At 44.5% G+C, this 27,126-nt stretch overlaps 1 long non-coding RNA gene across 2 annotated transcripts; it reads left to right on the forward strand.

Moving 5' to 3' along the window:
* Window positions 1–10,464: 10,464 nt before the first annotated feature.
* LOC129858388 (uncharacterized) lies at window positions 10,465–15,907 on the forward strand. Of its 2 annotated transcripts, XR_008760017.1 has the most exons (4): window positions 10,465–10,572; window positions 13,447–13,534; window positions 13,780–13,846; window positions 14,304–15,907. It is a non-coding gene; the product is annotated as an uncharacterized LOC129858388 (long non-coding RNA). The 2 variants fall into 2 exon arrangements; XR_008760016.1 differs by lacking the exon at window positions 10,465–10,572 and having other exon boundaries at window positions 12,656–13,534.
* The last annotated feature ends 11,219 nt before the right edge of the window (window positions 15,908–27,126 follow it).

Here is a 27,126-nt window from a genome sequence, read left to right on the forward strand (position 1 = left end):
GCAGTCATGGTACTGTAGAGTTGTACTTAAGGCTTACACTTTCTAAAGCCTTTATCTCATTCTTCAGAGTAGTATGTACACTGAACAAAATTATAAACGCAACAATTTCAAAGAATTTACTAAGTTACAGTTCATATAAGGAGATCAGTCAATTTAAATAAATACATTAGGCCCTAATCTATGGATTTCACATGACTGGGAATATATATATATATATATATATATATATATATATTTTTAAGTTGGGCGTGGATTAGAAAACCAGTCCGTATCTGGTGGGACCACCATTTGCCACATGCAGCGCAACACATCTCCTTCACATAGAGTTGATCAGGCTGTTGATTGTGGACTGTGGCATGTTGTCCCACTCCTCTTCAATGAGTATGTTTACATGTACACTAATAATTCGATATTAAAATGGATTATGGCAGTAGGCAGATTATGAAAAGATTAACAACGGCTGGACTCCACCTTGAATAAATTGAAACGGTTTGCGGGATCCTGGTACATAATCCAAAGACCAGAAATAACACAGCAGTCTGCTAATTACACTGACATTGACATACAGTATGAGCCCTTTTTCAGCGTGCCAGGCAATGGCAATCAATGTCTCAAGACCTCACACAGAGAGGGCTGTGGGGGAAACATGACAATCTAATAAAGATACATAGACAATCAATACAATTACATTATGACATCATTACCAAAGTGTTTGGATTATTGACAACACTACAAACAAGAAAAATAACATACCTCATTAAGGGCAAGAGTGCACAAGCGGTTTATCCAATATCCCTCTCTTTAGAGCAGTAATTTATCCCCATCTCCTCTCCTACCTGGCCTTCACAAATTCAATGCCCATATAACGTAGGCAGATTATGCAATAGTCATGTAAACACCTTACTCTGTTTATCTTAATCGGCGTAAGGTCAAAATTGAGGTAAGCATATGCCAATGGTTTTCTGAGCAATCTTGAATTATTAGGACATGTACACACCTTAATCAGCGTTCCAGTGGTGTATTTGATCCGCGCATGTGCTAGCACCAGCTGAGAGCCTCTCTCTTTATTGCTAGTGAAGTGATTTCAGAACAACTGAATGTAGCGACATCAAAGTCGTTTTCACATACAAACATTATATGTCCGAACTCAGAATCAAATGTGCTTACCAAAAATAACATGTTCGCTGTGGTAGAACGTTTTTTTTGATTGGCGATTTTCTGCATTTATCTGAGTGCCATCAGGTAGCCTGATTTCAGATGTGTCCATGGAAACAGGATTATTAGGGGAATTGTTCTTCTTGCAAAGCATGTAAACGTTTTAATCACACTATTATAGTAATCTGATTATCCCCAATCACATGATTGTGTGCATGTATGTAACAGGTAGCCGTACTCAAAGGCTGTGCGACGTTGCTGGATATTGGTGGAAACTGGAAAACGCTGTTGTACACATTGATCCAAAGCATCCCAAACATGCTCTTGTGGGTGACATGTCTGATGAGTATACAGGACATGGAAGAACTGGGACATTTTCAGCTTCCAGGCATTGTGTACAGATATTGCGACATGGGGCCGTGCATTATCATGCTGAAACATGAGGTGATGACGGCGGATGAATGGCACAACAATGGATCTCGTCCCGGTATCTGCATTCAAATTGCCATTGATAAAATGCAATTGTGTTTGTTGTCCGTAGCTTATGCCTGCACATACCATAACCCCACTGCCACTATGGGGCACTCTGTTCACTACATTGACATCAGCAAACCGCTCGCCCACACAACGCCATACACTCTGTCGGCCATCTGCCCATTACAGTTGAAACAGGGATTCATCCATGAAGAGCACACTTCTGCAGCATGCCAGTGCTCATCACAGTTGAGCATTTGCACACTGAAGTCGGTTACGACGCTGAACTGCAGTCAGGTCAAGACCCTGGTGAGGACGTCAAGTACGCAGATGAGCTTCCCTGAGACGGTTTCGGATAGTTTGTGCAGAAATTCTAAGGTTGTGCAAACCCACAGTTTAATCAGCTGTCCGGTGGCTAGTCTCAGACGATCACGCAGGTGAAGAAGCCGAATGTGGAGGTCCTGTGCTGGAGTGGTTACACGTGGTCTGTGGTTGTGAGGCCAGTTGGACTTACTGCCAAAATCTCTAAAACGACATTGGCTTATGGTAGACAAACATGTAATTATCTGGTGGCCATTCCTGCAGTCAGCATGCCAATTGCACGCTCCCTCAACCTGAGACATCAGTGGCATTGTGCACATTTAGAGTGGAATTTATTGTCCTCAGCACAAGGTGCACCTGTGTAATGATCATGCTGTTCAATCAGCTTCTTGAAATACCACATCTGTCAGGTGGATGGATTATCTCGGCAAAGGAGAAATGCTCACTTACAGGGATATAAACAAATTTATGCACAAAATTTGAGAGAAATAAGCTTTTTGTGCGTGTGGAAATTTCTGGGATCTTTTATTTCAGCTCATGAAAGATGGGACCAACACTTACATGTTGCGTTTATATTTTTGTTCAGTGTATGTTGAGGAATGTTTGAATGTAGGCTATTTCTTTCTATGTGAACTAGTGGCCATGCAGGTTGACTTTACACTGACTGAGTGTAATCTAGTTGACTGTCTGTGGTGTTTCAGATGGTGAGAAGAGAGAGGAGCACAGAACAGGTTGACTTTACACTGACTGAGTGTAATCTAGTTGACTGTCTGTGGTGTTTCAGATGGAGAGAAGAGAGAGGAGCACAGAACAGGTTGACTTTACACTGACTGAGTGTAATCTAGTTGACTGTCTGTGGTGTTTCAGATGGAGAGAAGAGAGAGGAGCACAGAACAGGGTGACTTTACACTGACTGAGTGTAATCTAGTTGACTGTCTGTGGTGTTTCAGATGGAGAGAAGAGAGAGGAGCACAGAACAGGGTGACTTTACACTGACTGAGTGTCATCTAGTTGACTGTCTGTGGTGTTTCAGATGGAGAGAAGAGAGAGGAGCACAGAACAGGGTGACTTTACACTGACTGAGTGTCATCTAGTTGACTGTCTGTGGTGTTTCAGATGGAGAGAAGAGAGAGGAGCACAGAACAGGGTGACTTTACACTGACTGAGTGTCATCTAGTTGACTGTCTGTGGTGTTTCAGATGGAGAGAAGAGAGAGGAGCACAGAACAGGGTGACTTTACACTGACTGAGTGTCATCTAGTTGACTGTCTGTGGTGTTTCAGATGGAGAGAAGAGAGAGGAGCACAGAACAGGGTGACTTTACACTGACTGAGTGTCATCTAGTTGACTGTCTGTGGTGTTTCAGATGGAGAGAAGAGAGAGGAGCACAGAACAGGGTGACTTTACACTGACTGAGTGTCATCTAGTTGACTGTCTGTGGTGTTTCAGATGGAGAGAAGAGAGAGGAGCACAGAACAGGGTGACTTTACACTGACTGAGTGTCATCTAGTTGACTGTCTGTGGTGTTTCAGATGGAGAGAAGAGAGAGGAGCACAGAACAGGGTGACTTTACACTGACTGAGTGTCATCTAGTTGACTGTCTGTGGTGTTTCAGATGGAGAGAAGAGAGAGGAGCACAGAACAGGGTGACTTTACACTGACTGAGTGTCATCTAGTTGACTGTCTGTGGTGTTTCAGATGGAGAGAAGAGAGAGGAGCACAGAACAGGGTGACTTTACACTGACTGAGTGTCATCTAGTTGACTGTCTGTGGTGTTTCAGATGGAGAGAAGAGAGAGGAGCACAGAACAGGGTGACTTTACACTGACTGAGTGTCATCTAGTTGACTGTCTGTGGTGTTTCAGATGGAGAGAAGAGAGAGGAGCACAGAACAGGGTGACTTTACACTGACTGAGTGTCATCTAGTTGACTGTCTGTGGTGTTTCAGATGGAGAGAAGAGAGAGGAGCACAGAACAGGGTGACTTTACACTGACTGAGTGTCATCTAGTTGACTGTCTGTGGTGTTTCAGATGGAGAGAAGAGAGAGGAGCACAGAACAGGGTGACTTTACACTGACTGAGTGTCATCTAGTTGACTGTCTGTGGTGTTTCAGATGGAGAGAAGAGAGAGGAGCACAGAACAGGGTGACTTTACACTGACTGAGTGTCATCTAGTTGACTGTCTGTGGTGTTTCAGATGGAGAGAAGAGAGAGGAGCACAGAACAGGGTGACTTTACACTGACTGAGTGTCATCTAGTTGACTGTCTGTGGTGTTTCAGATGGAGAGAAGAGAGAGGAGCACAGAACAGGGTGACTTTACACTGACTGAGTGTCATCTAGTTGACTGTCTGTGGTGTTTCAGATGGAGAGAAGAGAGAGGAGCACAGAACAGGGTGACTTTACACTGACTGAGTGTCATCTAGTTGACTGTCTGTGGTGTTTCAGGAGAGGAGAGAAGAGAGAGGAGCACAGAACAGGGTGACTTTACACTGACTGAGTGTCATCTAGTTGACTGTCTGTGGTGTTTCAGATGGAGAGAAGAGAGAGGAGCACAGAACAGGGTGACTTTACACTGACTGAGTGTCATCTAGTTGACTGTCTGTGGTGTTTCAGATGGAGAGAAGAGAGAGGAGCACAGAACAGGGTGACTTTACACTGACTGAGTGTCATCTAGTTGACTGTCTGTGGTGTTTCAGATGGAGAGAAGAGAGAGGAGCACAGAACAGGGTGACTTTACACTGACTGAGTGTCATCTAGTTGACTGTCTGTGGTGTTTCAGATGGAGAGAAGAGAGAGGAGCACAGAACAGGGTGACTTTACACTGACTGAGTGTCATCTAGTTGACTGTCTGTGGTGTTTCAGATGGAGAGAAGAGAGAGGAGCACAGAACAGGGTGACTTTACACTGACTGAGTGTCATCTAGTTGACTGTCTGTGGTGTTTCAGATGGAGAGAAGAGAGAGGAGCACAGAACAGGGTGACTTTACACTGACTGAGTGTCATCTAGTTGACTGTCTGTGGTGTTTCAGATGGAGAGAAGAGAGAGGAGCACAGAACAGGGTGACTTTACACTGACTGAGTGTCATCTAGTTGACTGTCTGTGGTGTTTCAGATGGAGAGAAGAGAGAGGAGCACAGAACAGGGTGACTTTACACTGACTGAGTGTCATCTAGTTGACTGTCTGTGGTGTTTCAGATGGAGAGAAGAGAGAGGAGCACAGAACAGGGTGACTTTACACTGACTGAGTGTCATCTAGTTGACTGTCTGTGGTGTTTCAGATGGAGAGAAGAGAGAGGAGCACAGAACAGGGTGACTACTGATCTGGACCACATTCTGAAGGGGCTGGACTCCATGTCTGAGTGTCTGGACAGACTGGCATGTACGTATGTCTGTATCTCTTCTTTACCCCTCTGGGCCCTCTCCTTTATCTACTACAGTGTCTCAACCCTCTCCTTTATCTACTACAGTGTCTGAACCCTCTCCTTTATCTACTACAGTCTTCTCCAACCCTCTCCTTTATCTACTACAGTGTCTCAACCCTCTCCTTTATCTACTACAGTCTTCCCCAACCCTCTCCTTTATCTACTACAGTCTTCCCCAACCCTCTCCTTTATCTACTACAGTCTTCCCCAACCCTCTCCTTTATCTACTACAGTCTTCCCCAACCCTCTCCTTTATCTACTACATGTTCTCAACCCTCTCCTTTATCTACTACAGTCTTCCCCAACCCTCTCCTTTATCTACTACAGTCTTCCCCAACCCTCTCCTTTATCTACTACAGTCTTCCCCAACCCTCTCCTTTATCTACTACAGTCTTCCCCAACCCCCTCCTTGATCTACTACAGTCTTCCCCAACCCTCTCCTTTATCTACTACAGTCTTCCCCAACCCTCTCCTTTATCTACTACAGTCTTCCCCAACCCTCTCCTTTATATACTACAGTCTTCCCCAACCCTCTCCTTTATCTACTACAGTCTTCTCCAACCCTCTCCTTTATCTACTACAGTGTCTCAACCCTCTCCTTTATCTACTACAGTCTTCTCCAACCCTCTCCTTTATCTACTACAGTGTCTCAACCCTCTCCTTTATCTACTACAGTCTTCTCCAACCCTCTCCTTTATCTACTACAGTGTCTCAACCCTCTCCTTTATCTACTACAGTCTTCCCCAACCCTGTCCTTTATCTACTACAGTGTCTCAACCCTCTCCTTTATCTACTACAGTCTTCCCCAACCCTCTCCTTTATCTACTACAGTCTTCCCCAACCCACTCCTTTATCTACTACAGTGTCTCAACCCTCTCCTTTATCTACTACAGTCTTCCCCAACCCTCTCCTTTATCTACTACAGTCTTCCCCAACCCTCTCCTTTATCTACTACAGTCTTCCCCAACCCTCTCCTTTATCTACTACAGTCTTCCCCAACCCTCTCCTTTATCTAATACAGTCTTCCCCAACCCTCTCCTTTATCTACTACAGTGTCTCAACCCTCTCCTTTATCTACTACAGTCTTCCCCAACCCTCTCCTTTATCTACTACAGTGTCTCAACCCTCTCCTTGATCTACTACAGTCTTCCCCAACCCTCTCCTTGATCTACTACAGTCTTCCCCAACCCTCTCCTTTATCTACTACAGTCTTCCCCAACCCTCTCCTTGATCTACTACAGTCTTCCCCAACCCTCTCCTTTATCTACTACAGTCTTCCCCAACCCTCTCCTTTATCTACTACAGTCTTCCCCAACCCTCTCCTTTATCTACTACAGTCTTCCCCACCCCTCTCCTTTATCTACTACAGTCTTCTCCAACCCTCTCCTTTATCTACTACAGTGTCTCAACCCTCTCCTTTATCTACTACAGTCTTCCCCAACCCTCTCCTTTATCTACTACAGTCTTCCCCAACCTTCTCCTTTATCTACTACAGTCTTCCCCAACCCTCTCCTTTATCTACTACAGTCTTCCCCAACCCTCTCCTTTATCTACTACAGTCTTCCCCAACCCTCTCCTTTATCTACTACAGTCTTCCCCAACCCTCTCCTTTATCTACTACAGTGTCTCAACCCTCTCCTTTATCTACTACAGTCTTCCCCAACCCTCTCCTTTATCTACTACAGTCTTCCCCAACCCTCTCCTTTATCTACTACAGTCTTCCCCAACCCTCTCCTTGATCTACTACAGTCTTCCCCAACCCTCTCCTTTATCTACTACAGTCTTCCCCAACCCTCTCCTTTATCTACTACAGTCTTCCCCAACCCTCTCCTTTATCTACTACAGTGTCTCAACCCTCTCCTTTATCTACTAGTGTCTCAACCCTCTCCTTTATCTACTACAGTCTTCCCCAACCCTCTCCTTTATCTACTACAGTGTCTCAACCCTCTCCTTTATCTACTAGTGTCTCAACCCTCTCCTTTATCTACTACAGTCTTCTCCAACCCTCTCCTTTATCTACTACAGTGTCTCAACCCTCTCCTTTATCTACTACAGTCTTCCCCAACCCTGTCCTTTATCTACTACAGTGTCTCAACCCTCTCCTTTATCTACTACAGTCTTCCCCAACCCTCTCCTTTATCTACTACAGTCTTCCCCAACCCTCTCCTTTATCTACTACAGTGTCTCAACCCTCTCCTTTATCTACTACAGTCTTCCCCAACCCTCTCCTTTATCTACTACAGTCTTCCCCAACCCTCTCCTTTATCTACTACAGTCTTCCCCAACCCTCTCCTTTATCTACTACAGTCTTCCCCAACCCTCTCCTTTATCTACTACAGTCTTCCCCAACCCTCTCCTTTATCTACTACATGTTCTCAACCCTGTCCTACCTAGGGATCTGTCAGACAATCCACACCCTGTCCTACCTAGGGATCTGTCAGACAATCCACACCCTGTTCTACATAGGGAACTGTCAGACAATCCACACCCTCTCCTACCTAGGGATCTGTCAGACAATCTACACCCTGTCCTACCTAGGGAACTGTCAGACAATCCATGTTGATCTAGCCCTACAATGCCACTAGCAGTTCAACTAATCAACAAATCAACTGTTCTTAAATAAAAGCCCTACATTTTGGTAGACTCAGTCCTTTTGATTTAAACCTATTTTAAAAATTGCACAGAGCTAGGCCAGCTTTGTCAAATAGACAGTGTGTTTTTTTAGTAAATCATTTCTTCTGTTCAGTGCGGGCACAGCTGAGACGGTGTGACCTGATCGTGTGACTTCAGCCACCCAGACAAGATGGCCTCTCTGAATACAGAGGAACAGGGGGTGGGTGACCTGATCAAACATGACCTCAGGCTGAGGAGTGAGGGAGAAGATGAGGAAGACGGAGGAGAATGGAATGGAAATTAAGGTGAAGGAGAGGAAGAGAGAGAGAGAGAGAGTGTGTGTGTGTGTGTGTGTGTGTGTGTGTGTGTGTGTGTGTGTGTGTGTGTGTGTGTGTGTGTGTGTGTGTGTGTGTGTGTGTGTGTGTGTGTGTGTGTGTGTGTGTGTGTGTGTGTGTGTGTGTGTGTGTGTGTGTGTGTGTGTGTGTGTGTGGAAATCATGGAGCCAATAGAACTGGATAGGGACTATCAATTGTCCACATATTCACACTTGTAATAAACCAATTTTTCTCTCAGGTTAATAATGATCACAACCTAAAAATGACAGGTGAAGACCTGTATAATATATACAACTTCACTACATTTAACTTACGACACGCAACTTCATAACATTAACCTTATAACATGAAAATAAACCCTCCACTGTGAATCGGCTACTGTACCTAATACAAATCTGGTTCCCTCTCTTCTCTTCTACCTACCAGCTACTTTATACACATGTTTTTCTCTTCCCTTTTATTTAACCAGGTGAGTCATTGAGAACACACACACTGTGTCTCCTGTGCAGCTGGTTATGGTCAGAGTAGTGCAGTAGACACAGTGTGTGTGTGTGTTCTCAATGCGGCAGGCATCACTGGCTCTGTGCTCCAGGTCCTCTCTCCATGTCTATGAGCAGCAGAGGGTGTGTGTGTGGTGGTCTATCATCTCCTTCACTCCTGGGAAGGAGCAGCATCATAGAATGGAAAGAGCCACTAGTTCGTTTATGACGTGTTGGCGTTCATTGTCATTAATCTTTCCATGGACGCAGCTCTGCAGAGTGGTCAATAGCTGGCACAGCCATAAAATCGGATTTTAAACCTAACATTAACCACACTACTAACCCTAATGCCTAACCCTAACCTTACATTAAGACCAAAAAGTAAAAACAAATTCTTAGGAATTTTTATGATATAGCCAATTTTCACTTTGCAGCTCGACCATCTAGCTCTAGCGGATATCGCTCAGTTCTGCCTCCAGGGAAAGATTTATGACAATACATGTCAACCTGCAATATGTTAAAGATTCAAAGCAACCGTTTTTATTGCAATATCAAATCATTTCTGGGTAACAATTAAGTACCTTGCTGTGATTGTTTTCAAATAAAATGGTCAAATTAACAAAAATAGCTTCTTAGCAAAGAGCAATTGACATATTCACACTTGTAATCAAACACATTTTTCTCTCAGTTTAATGATCACAATTGAAAAATTACAGGTATAATATTTTAAATGACCAGTATAATATGTACAACTTCACTACATTTAACTTACGACATGCAGCTTCATAACATTAACCTTATAACATGAAAATAAACCCTCCATTGTGAATTGGCTTAAGATGGCGCCGACAGAGATGCCGCCTTGCTTCTAGTCCTCAGGAAACTTTGCAGTATTTTGTTTTTTTAATGTATTATTTCTTACATTGTTAGCCCAGAAAATCTTAAGTGTTATTACATACAGCCGGGAAGAACTTTTGGATATCAGAGCGACATCCATTTACCAGCACTACGACCAGGAATATGACTTTCCCGAAGTGGATCCTTTGTCCGAAACACCCAGGGCATTTGAACTGATTCCAGAGGCCAACCCAAAACAACGTCACCACAGAAGAGGAAGAGGAGCGGCCTTCTGGTCAGACATCGGAGGCGCGCACGCCACCCTCCGCTTCTGAGTATATTACTCGCCAATGTCCAGTCTCTAGACAACAAGGTAGACGAAATTAGGGCAAAGGGTTGCTTTCCAGAGAGACATCAGGGATTGTAACATACTCTGTTTCGCGGAAACATGGCTCTCTCGGGATATGCTGTCGGAGTCAGTACAGCCACCGGGATTCTTTTTGCGTCACGCCAACAGAAATAAACATCTCTCCAGGAAGAAGAAGGGCGGGGGTGTATGTTTCATGATTAACAACTCATGGTTTAATTGTAACAACATATTGGAACTCAAGCCCTTTTGTTCACCTGACGTAGAATTCCTCACAATCAAATGCGACTGTATTATCTCCCAACACACACACGCACTCTCTCTCTCTCTCTCTCTCTCTCTCCTCTCTCCTCTCTCTCTCTCTCTCTCTCTCTCCTCTCTCTCCTCTCTCCTCTCTCTCTCTCTCTCTCTCTCTCCTCTCTCTCCTCTCTCTCTCTCTCTCTCTCTCTCTCTCTCTCCTCTCTCTCTCTCTCTCTGTGTCCTGCGGGTTCTGGTCAGAGTGGTGCAGGGTGCGGCAGGCATCACTGGCTCTGTGCTCCAGGTCCTCTCTCCATGTTTATGAGCAGCAGAGGTGTGTGTGGTGGTCTATCATCTCCTTCACTCCTGGGAATCTCTGCATCAGCAACACAGCAACAGCATAGATTTGAAAGAGCCATTGGTTTGTTTGTGTTAGCAGGTTGGCATTTATTGTCAAGAACTCTGCAGTGTTCACTAGCAGTTCACTGCAGTGTTCACTGAGTTCACTAAATCAGATGTTAAACCTAACCCTAGCCTCAACCCTAACCACACTGCTAACCCTAATGCCTAACCCTAACCTTAAATTAAGACCAAAATGCATATTTTTGTTTTCATGAATTTTAAAAATATAGATAATTGTGACTTTGCAGCTGGAAGAGCAATTCCTCAAGCAAGAATTTAGCTAGGACTGTCTGGGAGTGGTCTGAGTGGGGAGGGGAAAACTGAAAAATAGCTGTTATTGGCAGAGAGGTTTGGAACTCCCCTATTGGTCTATTAACTAATTTACCGCCTGGTGATGACACCAGGCAAGCCAAAACTCCATCCCACAACAACAGGTTGAAATTTCAGGTGGCCTTTTCAAACAGCTCGTACACTAAAAGGGCATCATTTTCACAATTTCAATGTATTATTCCAATATCATATTGTGGAAATGTATATAAAACACAGGAAAATCTTGTTTTTGACTGCACTGGGCCGTTAAGGCATCAAGTCAACAAGTGGGTGGTGTCTATCTGTGCACAGCCAACAAACCCTACAGCTCGAGTCCCTGATCTGTTTGTAAACTGTAAGCTGCTTTAGACAAAAGCGCCTGCTAACTAGATGACCAATGTTTAATTGCCTTTGCATGCTAAGCTGAAAACCCTTGAATTCCCCTGGCTGGTCTGGTGGTAATGACGCCGAGACACAGTGTTGGAAAAGCTTTTAATCCGGCCTAGTCACCTTTGACATGACCTCTATCTTTCCCCACTGTCATTCTCTCTCACTACTATCTGTTCAAGAACATTATTTTAAAAAATAATTGAAAAAAAAGAAGTAGAATTCTTGTTTGTGAGGGGATCCCTTGACGGAGCAGAGAGGAGGCTGTTTGTTTACCTCGCTACCCATGAGACCGGTGCCCAGGTGTTATGTGTTGCCTTGGTGACGTATCTGAATGTTGTAGGCCCTGCCTTGGTTCATTACCATGAGGGTGTAGGACTGCTCAGAAGAGCCTTGCTTAATTACCATGAGGGTGTAGGACTGCTCAGAAGAGCCTTGCTTAATTACCATGAGGGTGTAGGACTGCTCAGAAGAGCCTTGGAACTGATCCTCACCAGAAACACTCCATCCTGAAACACACACAGCTACGTTGATACACACACTGTGTGTGTGTGTGTGTGTGTGTGTGTGTGTGTGTGTGTGTGTGTGTGTGTGTGTGTGTGTGTGTGTGTGTGTGTGTGTGTGTGTGTGTTAGTGAGGCCCACCAGGAGTTGGGGATTCCTGACCTTGTTAACCCATCTGAGAGATGCTTCAGCCTGGCCTCTGGTCACTAGTCCTCCATACTACCCAGGGTCCATCGGTGGGGAACAGCAACCGACCAAAATTGTTAGAATGCAAAAAAGAAAGAAAAAAACCCCCATTGTATCTAGAATCTAGATCCACCAACACTCTAGACCGGTTGTGCCTGGTTGTGTTTGGTCGGTTTGGTAGTGTTTTGTGTGTGGACCCTAAAAGAAGAATGCAACCATGGCCCAAATGTTTGCATACTGCAACAGTGCTATCTAGTGGCATCAGACCCCTACCGTTTCTTTTATGTTACAATCCGTCCATCTCTTACCCTCCTCTCTATCTGAAATCAATCATTGTTAATTAAGCTTCCAACTCTCTCCCTCTCTCTGTCACTCTCTCTTCCCCTCTCTCTAGCTGGCCAAACCTCCCACAACCAGACTAGACCCCTCCCCTCAGAAGCCATTCAAAGCTGCAGGCTTTGTCATTCTTACCATGTTATCTGAGATCATACTGTCTGTCTTTGAGCTGCGTGTGTTGCTATTGTAAAAAGCAGGACTATTCCGATGTGATCAGCACCATGAAAATAAGGAATAGGAGGATAGTGGTTTAGAGCAGGGTTTCTCAAACTCTGTCCTGCCCCCCCCCCCCCCCCCCCGGGTGCACGTTTTGGTTTTTACCCTAGCACTACACAGCTGATTAAATTATCCAAGCTTGATGAGTTGGTTATGATGAGTTGGTTATGTGAATCAGCTGTGTAGTGTTAGGGCAAAAACCAAAATGTGCACCCAGGGGGGGCCCCAGACCCGAGTTTGGGAAACCCTGGTTTAGAGGTAGATCAAGCTCACCGATGTAAAGTTAGGACAGAAAATCAGGACAGATTACATTTGAGTCATTTAGCAGACACTCCTACCCACTGGGACAATCAGTGCATTCTATGAGGTAGCATTCAACTAAGGTAGGTAAAACCATATGATTAAAATGACTAGAACGGACATGGGCCTAATCTAATTAAATGGTACCTTAGTTAAAACAGCCTATCAGATCATACCTCTGCAACATCAGCCCCTTCTGTCCCCTGATTGACCGAAGCAAGAAGCCTGGACAGTCTGCTCCCTCCAAGAAACAATCTCCTCACCATCACCTTAACATCTCCTACAAGTTACTATCTGTCAACTGTCTGTTGTCCTGTTGATTTAGTCTCCTAGTCTGTTTATTCAGGTCAAGTCTTTTCAATTCAATATTAATACCCAAGGGGCAATTAGAAAGGCATTGTCAGTGTGTGGAGACCCATTATGCTATATACTGTAGTTGCCTGGCAAAGACAAAGGTAGGAACAGATAGCCACCATTATGGCTACTATTGACTAGTAGGTTGAGAATGCAATGTGTTGCCTAACTTCTATCTTTCTTGTGTCTGTTTGGTGACTACCCACGGTGTCTAGGAGAGGGCAGTCCATTCAGCTCTTCCCAGCCTGCCATAATGAAGCCACCTCAACTAAAGGCCCCAAAGCCACCAGACTATTCTAACGGGTAACCTAACCTTGACCTCTCCATTCCCATTAACCCCTTGGCTGTATCTCAACAGTCTAAAGGTGCTTCTTCCCCTTCTCAGTTTTACTATTGAAAGACAGTCTTGATGACAACAATGAAAGGAATTGTGTTTTTACCGGTTCAAGTTCACTCAGTAAATTCAGAGTAAGAATTAGAGGAGAATAATTGAGATGAAGATCAAGCCAATACTCCTAACATATTGTACTATAATATTTTCTTTACAGATCCAGCTTCAGTAAACCTCCTACTCCTCCTTCAAATGTCCCCAACACAAAACAAGGCACATGGAAGGTGAGCGGATAAATCAATCAAACACTTTTTATATCAGTAGTTACATCAGCAGAGCCTTTATGAAAAAAAACCCCACAAAGTTTTAATGATGAGAATGATAAACTGCAAGGGTTTAATGAGAATGATAAACTGCATGTAATTAGCGCTGCTGGACACTAGATGGCCCTGTTGCAGTATGCAAACATTTGGGCCATGGCTGCATTATTTTGGGGCCACACACAAAACACTACAAAACCGACCAAGCACAACCAGGCATAAAAACCCTTTAGATACAGTGCCTATGAATTGAACAGCATTCAAAAACAGGTGTAAACACCGCACACTAGAGAAGAGCGGTGTGTGTGGTCTAGAGTGTTGCTGGATCTAGATTCTAGATACAATGGGGGTTTTTTTCTTTCTTTTTTGCATTCTAACAATTTTGGTCGGTTGTTGTTCCCCACCGATGGACCCTGGGTAGTATGGAGGACTAGTGACCAGAGGCCAGCCTGAAGCATCTCTCAGATGGGTTAACAAGGTCAGGAATCCCCCACTCCTGGTGGGCCTCACTAACACACACACACACACACACACACACACACACACACACACACACACACACACACACACACACACACACACACACACACACACACACACACACACACACACACACACACACACACACACACACACACACACACACACACACACACACACACACACACACACAGTGTGTGTATCAACGTAGCTGTGTGTGTTTCAGGATGGAGTGTTTCTGGTGAGGGTCAGTTCCAAGGCTCTTCTGAGCAGTCCTACACCCTCATGGTGATGAACCAAGGCTCTTCTGAGCAGTCCTACACCCTCGTGGTGGATGGTACCGATGTCATGTCAAAGTCAGAGTGTTTTACAGTACACACACACTCACAAACTCTTCTGAATACCAGGCTTCTTCATATATATATATATATATGGAGCAGTATGACAAACTTTTACCTTGTCTCTATATGTAGCACATGTGCTATATATAGAGATCCATCATTTTGGGGTGGCAGGTAGCCTAGTGGTTAGAGCCTTGGGCCAGTAACTGAAAGGTTGCTGGATCGAATCCCTGAGCTGACAAGGTAAAAGTTTTCTGCCCCTGAACAAAGCAGTTAACCCACTGCCATCATTGTAAATAAGAATTTGTTCTTAACTGGTGCCTAGTTAAATAAAATTTAAAAAAAATCATGCTTTTTCTCTTTCTCTGCATTTTCATTAGAAGATTCAACAGCTTTTTCATGGCTACACTTACTCCAGCATCAGACACACCACATCACGGTTATTATAAACCACTGACTGATACAGTACACGCACGCAGCGAAGCACATCCCATGGGCATGTGTGACACGTACTCCTCAGCCTGAAGTGTCCCGCTTGCGTCACCTCATTAGCTAGCTTTTGAGGTGTCGCGATCGGCTAAGACGTTTGCGGGTGAACGGTCACGTGTGTTTGGGAGGCAGAAGTCCCGAGTTCGCACCGGGTATGGGTTGAAGTGGTACTCGCTAAGCAAGCAGCGTGACGTCCTTTAAACGCACACGTGACCATGTCCAAACCAACTGTATTTATATGTGGGTGACTATAATTTCCACCCTCTGTAACGGACCGATTAAATGGTCTCAGTAAAATACTTTCAAGGAGGTTTTTGTGTGGTTAAGACTTGCTTAAGGGACCAGAGTTGCTTCACAATTGTTACTTTATCTGAATATGAATTTAAATAGATTTGACTTTGGACTTGAATGGTGGGAAACTTCTGAAGATCGCTCTCTGTCATCTTCTGTAATGGTAGAGTTACAGCATAGATCATTAAATAAATGTAATTGATCATCTTAGTTTTATCACAGAAAAAAAGATTCATGAAAGCAAGAGCAACTGCACATACACACACCTACATACAAAACCAACGAACCCTCACGCACCCACAAATACACACACACACATTCTCAACACCAGCACAACCCCTCACACCAATGCACACTCACACACCAGTGTTATGTTCGAGTCTGAGTCAAGACCAAGACCGGGGGGTACCGAGTCAAGTTCAAGACGGGGGGACCGAGTCAAGTTCAAGACGGGGGGGACCGAGTCAAGTTCAAGACGGGGGGGACCGAGTCAAGATCAAAACGGGGGGGGGGACCGAGTCAAGATCGAGACTGGGAGGGGGGACAAGAGGTCTGAGATCGAGTCAAGATCATAAAAATGCGAGTCCAATTCAAGACCATGATTGGAATTTTGTCAAATCAACACATAAGAGTTGAAAATGTCCAGTATTTCTGTGTTCATATTTCATAACAACATATGGATTCTTTAGATATTCAGAATAGTGACAAAATGCATGTTGAGGAAAAATAGAGCCACTCTACAAATCATTACTAACCCAAACACACAGAGGAACAATGGGCCTTCTACACCTTCAGATTTGTAAAATATGCTAAGGATTTATACAGTAATGATTATAATAATATCTTGTAATAATAATTATAATATTATGTTATAAGGACACAGGGTGAGACACAGATGCAGACATGGGAGGCAGATGGTTTGAGTCTCCAAGGGGCAGGCAAGAGAATGGTTGTGGACAGGCAAAAGATCATAACAAGGTCAGAGTCCAGGAGGTACAGAGTGGCAGGCAGGCTCGAGGTCAGGGCAGGCAGTATAGTCAGGCAGGCGGGTTCAGAGTCCAGGAGGTTCAGAGTGGCAGGCAGGCTCGAGGTCAGGGCAGGCAGTATAGTCAGGCAGGCGGGTTCAGAGTGGCAGGCAGGCTCGAGGTCAGGGCAGGCAGTATAGTCAGGCAGGCTCGAGGTCAGGGCAGGCAGTATAGTCAGGCAGGCGGGTTCAGAGTCCAGGAGGTACAGAGTGGCAGGCTCGAGGTCAGGGCAGGCAGTATAGTCAGGCAGGCTCGAGGTCAGGGCAGGCAGTATAGTCAGGCAGGCGGGTTCAGAGTCCAGGAGGTACAGAGTGGCAGGCAGGCTCGAGGTCAGGGCAGGCAGTATAGTCAGGCAGGCGGGTTCAGAGTCCAGGAGGTACAGAGTGGCAGGCTCGAGGTCAGGGCAGGCAGTATAGTCAGGCAGGCGGGTTCAGAGTCCAGGAGGTACAGAGTGGCAGGCAGGCTCAAGGTCAGGGCAGGCAGTATAGTCAGGTAGGCGGGTTTAGAGTCCAGGAGGTACAGAGTGGCAGGCAGGCTCGAGGTCAGGGCAGGCAGTATAGTCAGGCAGGCGGGTTCAGAGTCCAGGAGGTACAGAGTGGCAGGCAGGCTCGAGGTCAGGGCAGGCAGTATAGTCAGGCAGGCGGGTTCAGAGTCCAGGAGGTACAGAGTGGCAGGCTCGAAGTCAGGGCAGGCAGTATAGTCAGGCAGGCGGGTTCAGAGTCCAGGAGGTACAGAGTGGCAGGCAGGCTCGAGGTCAGGGCAGGCAGTATAGTCAGGCAGGCGGGTTCAGAGTCCAGGAGGTACAGAGTGGCAGGCAGGCTCAAGGTCAGGGCAGGCAGTATAGTCAGGCAGGCGGGTTCAGAGTCCAGGAGGTACAGAGTGGCAGGCAGGCTCGAGGTCAGGGCAGGCAGTATAGTCAGGCAGGCGGGTTCAGAGTGGCAGGCAGGCTCAAGGTCAGGGCAGGCAGTATAGTCAGGCAGGCGGGTTCAGAGTCCAGGAGGTACAGAGTGGCAGGCAGGCTCGAGGTCAGGGCAGGCAAGCGGGTTCAGAGTCCAGGAGGTACAGAGTGGCAGGCAGGCTCGAGGTCAGGGCAGGCAGTATAGTCAGGCAGGCGGGTTTAGAGTCCAGGAGGTACAGAGTGGCAGGCAGGCTCGAGGTCAGGGCAGGCAGTATAGTCAGGCAGGCGGGTTCAGAGTCCAGGAGGTACAGAGTGGCAGGCAGGTTCGAGGTCAGGGCAGGCAAGCGGGTTCAGAGTCCAGGAGGTACAGAGTGGCAGGCAGGCTCGAGGTCAGGGCAGGCAGTATAGTCAGGCAGGCGGGTTTAGAGTCCAGGAGGTACAGAGTGGCAGGCAGGCTCGAGGTCAGGGCAGGCAGTATAGTCAGGCAGGCGGGTTCAGAGTCCAGGAGGTACAGAGTGGCAGGCAGGCTCGAGGTCAGGTCAGGCAAGCGGGTTCAGAGTCAAGGCAGGCAAGGGTCAAAACCGGGAGGACTAGCACAAACAGAGAAAAGGAAAAAGCAGGACCACGGAATAACACGCTGGTTGACTTGACAGACAAGACAAACTGGCAACAGACAAGCAGGGAACACAGGAATAAGTACCCAGGGACTACTGATGGAAACAGGTGACACCTGGAGGTGGATGGAGACAATCACAAAGACAGGTGCAACAGATCAGGGTGTAACAGATGTTCTGATTTCATCTCTGTCAGTTTTTGTTGGAAAGTAAAGGGTTAACACTGCTGACCTCTGTGGAGATAAATTTAGCTAGCTAGGTCATCAGAAGCTAGATAAAGGCATCTGCTATTCAACTGTATTAGTGCAAAATTTGGAGTGACAGAGGAATCAACCAATAACATTTTGACTTCATGGGTGGGACTGTTTTTTTTACAAAAACGTATAGAAACTTCTGCCTTATTGAAGGCCAACAGGTCACTGCGCAATTTTTTTACTTTCTTTTTTTATTTCACCTTTATTTAACCAGGTAGGCTAGTTGAGAACAAGTTCTCATTTGCAACTGCGACCTGGCCAAGATAAAGCAAAGCAGTGTGACACAGACAACAACACAGAGTTACACATGGAATAAACAATAAACAAGCCAATAACACAATAAACAAGTCAATGACACAGTAGAAAAAAGAAAGTCTATATACAGTGTGTGCAAAAGGCATGAGGAGGTAGGCAATAAATAGGCCATAGGAGCGAATAATTACAATTTAGCAGATTAACACTGGAGTGATAAATGAGCAGATGATGATGTGCAAGTAAAGATACTGGTGTGCAAAAGAGCAGAAAAGTCAATAAAATAAAAACAGTATGGGGATGAGGTAGGTAGATTGGGTGGGCTATTTACAGATGGACTATGTACAGCTGCAGCGATTGGTTAGCTGCTCAGACAGCTGATGTTTAAAGTTGGTGAGGGAAATAAAAGTCTCCAACTTCAGCGATTTTTGCAATTCGTTCCAGTCAAAGGCAGCAGAGAACTGGAAGGAAAGGCGGCCAAATTAGGTGTTGGCTTTGGGGATGATCAGTGAGATATACCTGCTGGAACGTGTGCTACGGGTGGGTGTTGTTATCGTGACCAGTGAACTGAGATAAGGCGGAGCTTTACCTAGCATAGACTTATAGATTACCTGGAGCCAGTGGGTCTGGGGACGAATATGTAGCGAGGGCTAGCCGACTAGAGCATACAGGTCGCAGTGGTGGGTGGTATAAGGTGATTTGGTAACAAAACGGATGGCACTGTGATAGACTGCATCCAGTTTGCTGAGTAGAGTATTGGAAGCTTATTTGTAGATGACATTGCCGAAGTCGAGGATCGGTAGGATAGTCAGTTTTACTAGGGTAAGTTTGGCGGCGTGAGTGAAGGAGGCTTTGTTGCGAAATAGAAAGCCGATTCTAGATTTGATTTTGGATTGGAGATGTTTAATATGAGTCTGGAAGGAGAGTTTACAGTCTAGCCAGACACCTAAGTATTTATAGTTGTCTATATATTCTAGGTCGGAACCGTCCAGGGTAGTGATGCTAGTCGGGCGGGCGGGTGCGGGCAGCGAATGGTTGAAAAGCATGCATTTGGTTTTACTAGCGTTTAAGAGCAGTTGGAGGCCACAGAAGGAGTGTTGTATGGCATTGAAGCTCGTTTGGAGGTTAGTTAGCACAGTGTCCAAGGAAGGGCCAGAAGTATACAGAATGGTGTCGTCTGCGTAGAGGTGGATCAGGGAATCGCCCGCAGCAAGAACGACATCATTGATATATACAGAGAAAAGAGTCGGCCTGAGAATTGAACCCTGTGGTACCCCCATAGAAACTGCCAGAGGTCCGGACAACATGCCCTCCGATTTGACACACTGAACTCTGTCTGCAAAGTAGTTGGTGAACCAGGTGAGGCAGTCATTATAAAAACCAAGGCTATTGAGTCTGCCGATAAGAATATGGTGATTGACAGAGTCGAAAGCCTTGGCCAGGTCGATGAAGATGGCTGCACAGTACTGTCTTTTATCGATGGCGGTTATGATATCGTTTAGTACCTTGAGCGTGGCTGAGGTGCACCCGTGACCGGCTCGGAAGCCGGATTGCACAGCGGAGAAGGTACGGTGGAATTCGAAATGGTCAGTGATCTGTTTATTAACTTGGCTTTCGAAGACTTTAGATAGGCAGGGCAGGATGGATATAGGTCTGTAACAGTTTGGGTCTAGGGTGTCACCCCCTTTGAGAGGGGGATGACCGCGGCAGCTTTCCAATCTTTGGGGATCTCGGACGGTATGAAAGAGAGGTTGAACAGGCTGGTAATAGGGGTTGCAACAATGGCGGTGGATAGTTTTAGAAAGAGAAGGTCCAGATTGTCTAGCCCAGCTGATTTGTACGCAATAGCGAGCAGTAATTTTCCCACGGTCTAGCTAGCTAGCTTTTGTTGTCGGCTAGTTTGCAGCAGCTGCAGCAGGTGTTATCAAAGGTGTTGCTAATTTGTTAGCTTCTCCCTTTTCAAGAATAAATTAACTTTCAAACTATCATCATCTGGTGAGTGGAACTGTGTTTTTTCTTGGAGCGCGTTTGCTGTTGTTAGCCATCTCTTATAAAATAACTAACTTGTGTGTGTGACACATTTTTGCATTTTAAAGGAACTGAAAGCATTTTAGCAACATGAAATCTTGTTCAAATCTGTTCATATACACCCCCAGGAAGAATGACACTTTTTAAAACAGTTTCTGACAAGCGACCACTGTAGATATGGTCATTTTCACGTTTTCATAAATTCATAGAATGTTTGGGAATGACGTAAACTAAGGCATTTGTGAAAATTCTATAGTAATATAGAGTGGGAAAGCAACTGTGTGTTTGGACAAGTAAGACACTGCCGTAAATACAACCGAATAAGAACATCTGTCTTGTCAAGGACCGGAGTCTACACAGACCGGTATAGCCAATCAGAGCTACAGTAGGCCTTTATACAAACAAGCCATTTGCCACACTAGCCTGCCATCATTCACTTTGAACTGGACTGTGTGTTTACAGGCAGTTACAACTGCACGACTTTAGATCATTAGAAAGTATTCACCAAAAGCAACTAAATTAATTTCTGCAAATACTATATGTAAACACCACAGGAATCCTCTTACATTTGGGAACTTTAAACTCCTATTGATCAAACAACCAAGAAAAGGTAGGCTCTTTCTCTCTCTGTTATGCACATCAACAAGATCAACAACTAATGCTAGCCAGAGTAAGATGAGCTCAAATCTAACGAAGGAACATTAGATAAACCCTATCAAACTTTTACAGTTAGTTGGCCGTCAAAATTGCACTGATGAAAGATGGGGAACGGTAGCCTTCTCGTCCTTCTGCAGCTTGCCTGACAATGCATGCTAGTCCCAACCAAGCACCCAAGCTAACTGGCTAAAGTTGGCTAGTTTGCTAGACTACACTACCGGTCAAAAGTTTTAGAACACCTACTCATTCAAGGGTTGTTGTTTATTATTACTATTTTCTACATTGTAGAATAATAGTGAAGACATCAAAACTATGAAATAACACATAAGGAATCATGTAGTAACCAAAAAAGTGTTAAACAAATCAAAATATATTTTATATTTGAGATTCTTCAAATAGCCAACCTTTACGCTTGATGACAGCTTTGCACACTTGGCATTTCTCAACCAGCTTCATGAGGTAGTCACCTGGAATGCATTTCAATTAACAGTTGTGCCTTCTTCAAAGTTAATTTGTGGAATTTCTTTCCTTCTTAATGCATTTGAGCCAATCAGTTGTGTGGTGACAAGGTAGGGGGGTTATACAGAAGATAGCCATATTTGGTAAAAGACCAAATCCATATTATGGCAAGAACAGCTAAAATAGCAAAGAGAAACGACAGTCCATCATCACTTTAAGACATGAAGGTCAGTCAATACGGAACATTTCAAAAACTTTGAAGGTTTCTTCAAGTGCAGTTGCAAAAACCATCAAGCGCTATGATGAAACTGGCTCTCATGAGGACCACCACAGGAAAGGAAGACCCAGAGTTACTTCTGCTGCAGATGATAAATTCATTAGAGTTACCAGCCTCAGAAATTGCAGCCCAAATAAATGCTTCACAGAGTTCAAGTATCAGACACATCTGAACATCAGCTGTTCAGAATCAGGCCTTCATTGTTGAATTGCTGCAAAGAAACCACTACTAAAGGACAACAATAAGAAGAACAGACTTGATTGGTCCAAGAAACACGAGCAATGGACATTAGACCTGTGGAAATATGTCCTCTGGTCCGGAGTTCAAATTGGAGATTTTTGTTTCCAACTGCTGTGTCTTTGTGAGACGCAGTGTGGTTGAACGGATGATCTCCGCATGTGTATTTCCCACCGTAAAGCATGGAGGAGGAGGTGTTATGGTGTGGGGGTGTTTTGCTAGTGACACTGTCTGTGATTTATTTAGAATTCAAGGCACACTTAGCCAGCATGGCTACAACAGCATTCTGCAGCGATACGCCATCCCATCTGGCTTGGGCCTAGTGGGACTATCATTTGTTTTTCAACAGGACAATGACCCAACACACCTCCAGGCTGTGTAAGGGCTATTTTACCAAGAAGGAGAGTGATGGAGTGCTGCATCAGATGACCTGGCCTCCACAATCCCCCGGCCTCAACCAAATTGAGATGGTTTGGGATGAGTCGGACTGCAGAGTAAAGGAAAAGCAGCCAACAAGTGCTCAGCATATGTGGCAACTCCTTCAAGACTGTTGGAAAAGCATTGGAAAAGCGGCAGGGTAGCCTAGTGGTTAGAGCGTTGGACTAGTAACCGAAAGGTTGCAAGTTCTAATCCCCGAGCTGACAAGGTACAAATCTGTCGTTCTGCCCCTGAACAGGCAGTTAACCCACTGTTCCTAGGCCGTCATTGAAAATAAGAATTTGTTCTTAACTGACTTGCCTAGTTAAATAAAGGTAAAAAAAAAAAAAAAATCCAGGTGAAGCTGGTTGAGAAAATTCCAAGAGTGTGCAAAGCTGTCATCAAGGCAAAGGGTGGCTATTTGAAGAATTTCAAATATAACATATATTTTGATTTGTTTAACACTTGTTTTGGTTACTACATGATTCCATATGTGTTATTTCATAGTTGTGATGTCTTCACTGTTATTCTACAATGTAGAAAATAGTAAAAATTAAGATAAACCCTTGAATGAGTAGGTGTTCTAAAACTTTTGATCGGTAGTGTACTTCCAGACACAAATGAGAGAACACTTCACTCTGACCATTTTACTCATCGTAGCAGAGCTGGTTAGGCTGTTTACATGTTATCTAGAGCGATCTTAACTAACTATTACTTTTTTTGCCTAAATTTACTGACACCGGTCATATTTAGTGGGTGTTGCTCATTCGTAAATTCATCAGTTGTTCTTCGCTCTAGCACACTCAGACGAGAGTGCTCTGAAATCGGAGTAGATAGCCAGAGTGAATTTGCGAAAGCAAGAGAGATGTTAACTGGATAACAGTCCTTCAAGTTCTTGCTAGCTAACCAAATGACACCTGCATCTCTAGCTGTGTGTAGCCACCGAGAAACGATATGAGGGGAAAAAGTCATTCACTCACCCACTCCTCCAATTACATGACATCCTCCTAGCAGCTAGCTATCTAGCTAATGTTAGGCTCTGTGTTTTTAGCTTGCTACATAAATAGATATGCTAGCCTATTAGCCACATTATAACTGACTTGTGATCATTGCCCTTGCTAGTTTGATTGTATTGACATTCCCAGCCTTAGTTACTTTTGTCAATTCTTTGTCCAGAATACTGAACCAGTGCATCCTGAATGGAGGCAGCAAACAATGTACCTGTGATTTACAACCTGATATCAATAGTTTTTGGTTTACCAAGAAATGTATTGGTGAATTATATGAATCATGTATTGAACTGCATCCATCTTTTCTGTCAACAATGCCTTAGTGTACGTGATGGAACATTGAGTCAAATACAACCTATTTTTAAAACCTCTTAGAAAGTTGGTTTTGTAGCATAAACTGGGAATTTTATATTTTTTAATGATATTATGATTGTCTGTTTATTTCATATCTGCAAAGTAGTTAAAACACTGTAGTTCCACTTTAAACTTTAAACTTGGTTAATTTGTGTGCTAAACTTGAACTAAACTTTTTCAATACCTGGTTTGAGTACACCGACATTGTTGTCTTATTTAACATTTACTGGTAGATATCATAAGTTGAAACGTCTTTCCTACCCTACCGGCTACCGATGTTATTATTCTGTGAGCTGCTACATGCCAAAACCAGTTGAGAGCTGCACACTCCTGCTGTCTACAGATGATATTCTGCTGAAACTAGGCTGTGCGGCATGCATGTGAATATATTTCACGTGCTTTGCGATTGTGTAGGATATTTTGTGCATTATTTCTCTATTGTACTACATAATTGATAAATCGTATATCTCCACTACACTACTTTGATACGCATGAGTAGAGATTAAGGACTGAATATAGGCAATGCCCACTGAAATAAAAGTGGGTATATGGTTAATATCTGCGTATACCCTCCACTACACCACTTGCCCTTTGTGTTTTACAAAAAGTACACTCCTACTGTACATGAGTGCGCTGGTATTATGGTTGCTGTCCTTTCAGAATCACGAACCTGTCACACACTGAACGTCAACAGGTTCGCCACTGCGCAAACATGTCTACAATATATATAAAGCCTTTTAAGATAATGTTTCGAGAAAGGAGTGTATATATTTGGCCTGGAGAACCGGTTTTATGAGCTGACTGAATGAAATAATTTTTACTCAGCTTGTCTTGGTTGGTCTCCGGAAGAAATTACGCATCCTCACAGTTCAAGACCGAGTACAAATGTATCCGATACCGACACAAGACCGAGAAACTCAATATGTGGTCTTGAGTACTACAACACTGACACACACCTCTTACCAGAAAGCATGCTCCGTTCATGCTGGTGTAACAGTATAACTTTACATCTGTCCCCTCGCCCCGACACGGGCGCGAACCAGGGACCCTCTGCACACATCAACAACGGTCGCCCACGAAGCGTCGTTACCCATCGCTCCACAAAAGCCGCGGCCCTTGCAGAGCAAGGGGCAACACTACATCTAGGGTTCAGAGCAAGTGACGCAACTGATTGAAACGCTACTAGCGTGTACCCGCTAACTAGCTAGCCATTTCACATCCGTTACACTGGTCATCATCACCACTTTGTAACAACTGAACAGCCTCAGCTGAGAACGTCACACATCAGGACAGAGGTCACACTCACTTTCTTAATGTATGCAAATGAGCTGGGTCTATATTCATAAAGTGCCTGAGTGCTGATCCAGGACCAGTTTTGGCTTTTAGACTCTAATGAATGGACTAGGAGAACCTGGTCCTTGATCAGCAGTCCTACACTGAGAGGCATCATACAGACCCTGATCTGTCTATTTAATTTAAATGTTTTATTTATTTAACTGATCTGTCTCATATTAACTGCTGGCACTCATATGGGCAATTCAGTTCTAGAACAAAATAAAAAGAAAGATGAGAATTGTAATTCTGATGAACTACTGATGTTAAGAGCTACAGTATCTACAGAAGAACACAGGCCATACATTGTCCACGCTCACCCTCTTCATATAGTTAGCTAGACTGCGGGCGTTCCACCCCATCACCTCTGACCTGGAGGGAACACTGTCAAAACTTGTCTTCTTCTGTCCGAACCTTTCCTCTAGTCTTATTAAGCCTTGAGTCCAACGCTCTTTTACTAGATCTAAGGCCCTTCTGTTGGTTAGAGTCCAAGGCCCTTCTGTTGGTTAGAGTCCAAGGCCCTTCTGTTGGTTAGAGTCCAAGGCCCTTCTGTTGGTTAGTCCAAGACTTCTCTTAGTAGGTCCAATGCTCTTAGTTTAGTAAGGTCCACCGTTTTTGCTAAAGTCCTTGTCTTTTCTGAAGTGTGAGTAAGTTCCAGGGCTTTCCTCCTAGACAATCCACACAAGGGAATCAGATCCACACTCCAGGAAACCTCAGTGAATGTAGACGAGCGTTAACAGTAAGTCTCCCCTTGTTAGTCTTGTGATGAGCCTTAGATGCTAAACCATGCTCATCCTGTTAGCCATATAGGTGGATAGATAAATACTTAGCATTAGTTTACTGACGATGGTACTGTTTCTACAGGCCTCCCTGGTGTCTCTGTAACTGTGAGTTCAGCGGAGGAGGCATTGTGGACTTCAGTTTGTCACCCCTGCCTTTCCTGTCACAGGCGGTCAAAAGAGGAAGTCTTATAGGCCACAGAGGATGTAAAGAAGAGAAGAGGGAGTGGCCCACTATCGGCCCTGGTCTAAAGTAGTGTACTATATAGCGAATAGGGTGCCATTTGGGATGCAAACCTAGAACTAGCCTGCTTCACTGTGTACGCCTATAGACAAGCCTTCTCTAGGTGATGATGAGTGGCTGAATGTATCACTGCTAACTACCCATATGAATATGTTGCAAACCAGGTCTAAGGTCATTATAATGGACTCTGGTCCTTTATCAAATGGTCCTCTGCCTCTGCATCAGACTGGCTGATATGTGTAGGAACTCAGCCTGCTTAGATATAACATTACATTTCAGACTAATAGGTGTCGTCAAACACAGAGACCTAGCTACAGTTGCTAGTCTCTCTTTCGACCCTCTTGTAAGATTGTTTAGGGACAGAAAGACAGTTTGCGCCGCCATTACTATATAGTAAGTTGAGTTTAATATCTGCCCAGCAACAGTGATTATTAGATGACATGTGATTGTGTCCTGAGTCTCTACGCGTTTAAATAGGCAGTCTAATTCTGATATTTTAACCAATCGGATGAGCTCTGAAAAAGACAAGATGTCAAAAGATCTGATGTGATTGGTTAGTGGGACCAATCAGTGGGGAAAAAGTTCAGAATTGGGCTGAATGTCTAAACGCAGCCCATGGCTAAAATGATGTTTTATTCAGCCTGTTTCCTGTATTTGATGTCTTAATCAGCCTGTTTCCTGTATTTCATGTCTTAATCAGCCTGTTTCCTGTATTTGATGTCTAAATCAGCCTGTTTCCTGTATTTGATGTCTGAATCAGCCTGTTTCCTGTATTTGATGTCTTAATCAGCCTGTTTCCTGTATTT

Source organism: Salvelinus fontinalis, chromosome 6 (assembly GCF_029448725.1).
Source record: "Salvelinus fontinalis isolate EN_2023a chromosome 6, ASM2944872v1, whole genome shotgun sequence".
NCBI classification, from domain to species: domain Eukaryota; kingdom Metazoa; phylum Chordata; class Actinopteri; order Salmoniformes; family Salmonidae; genus Salvelinus; species Salvelinus fontinalis.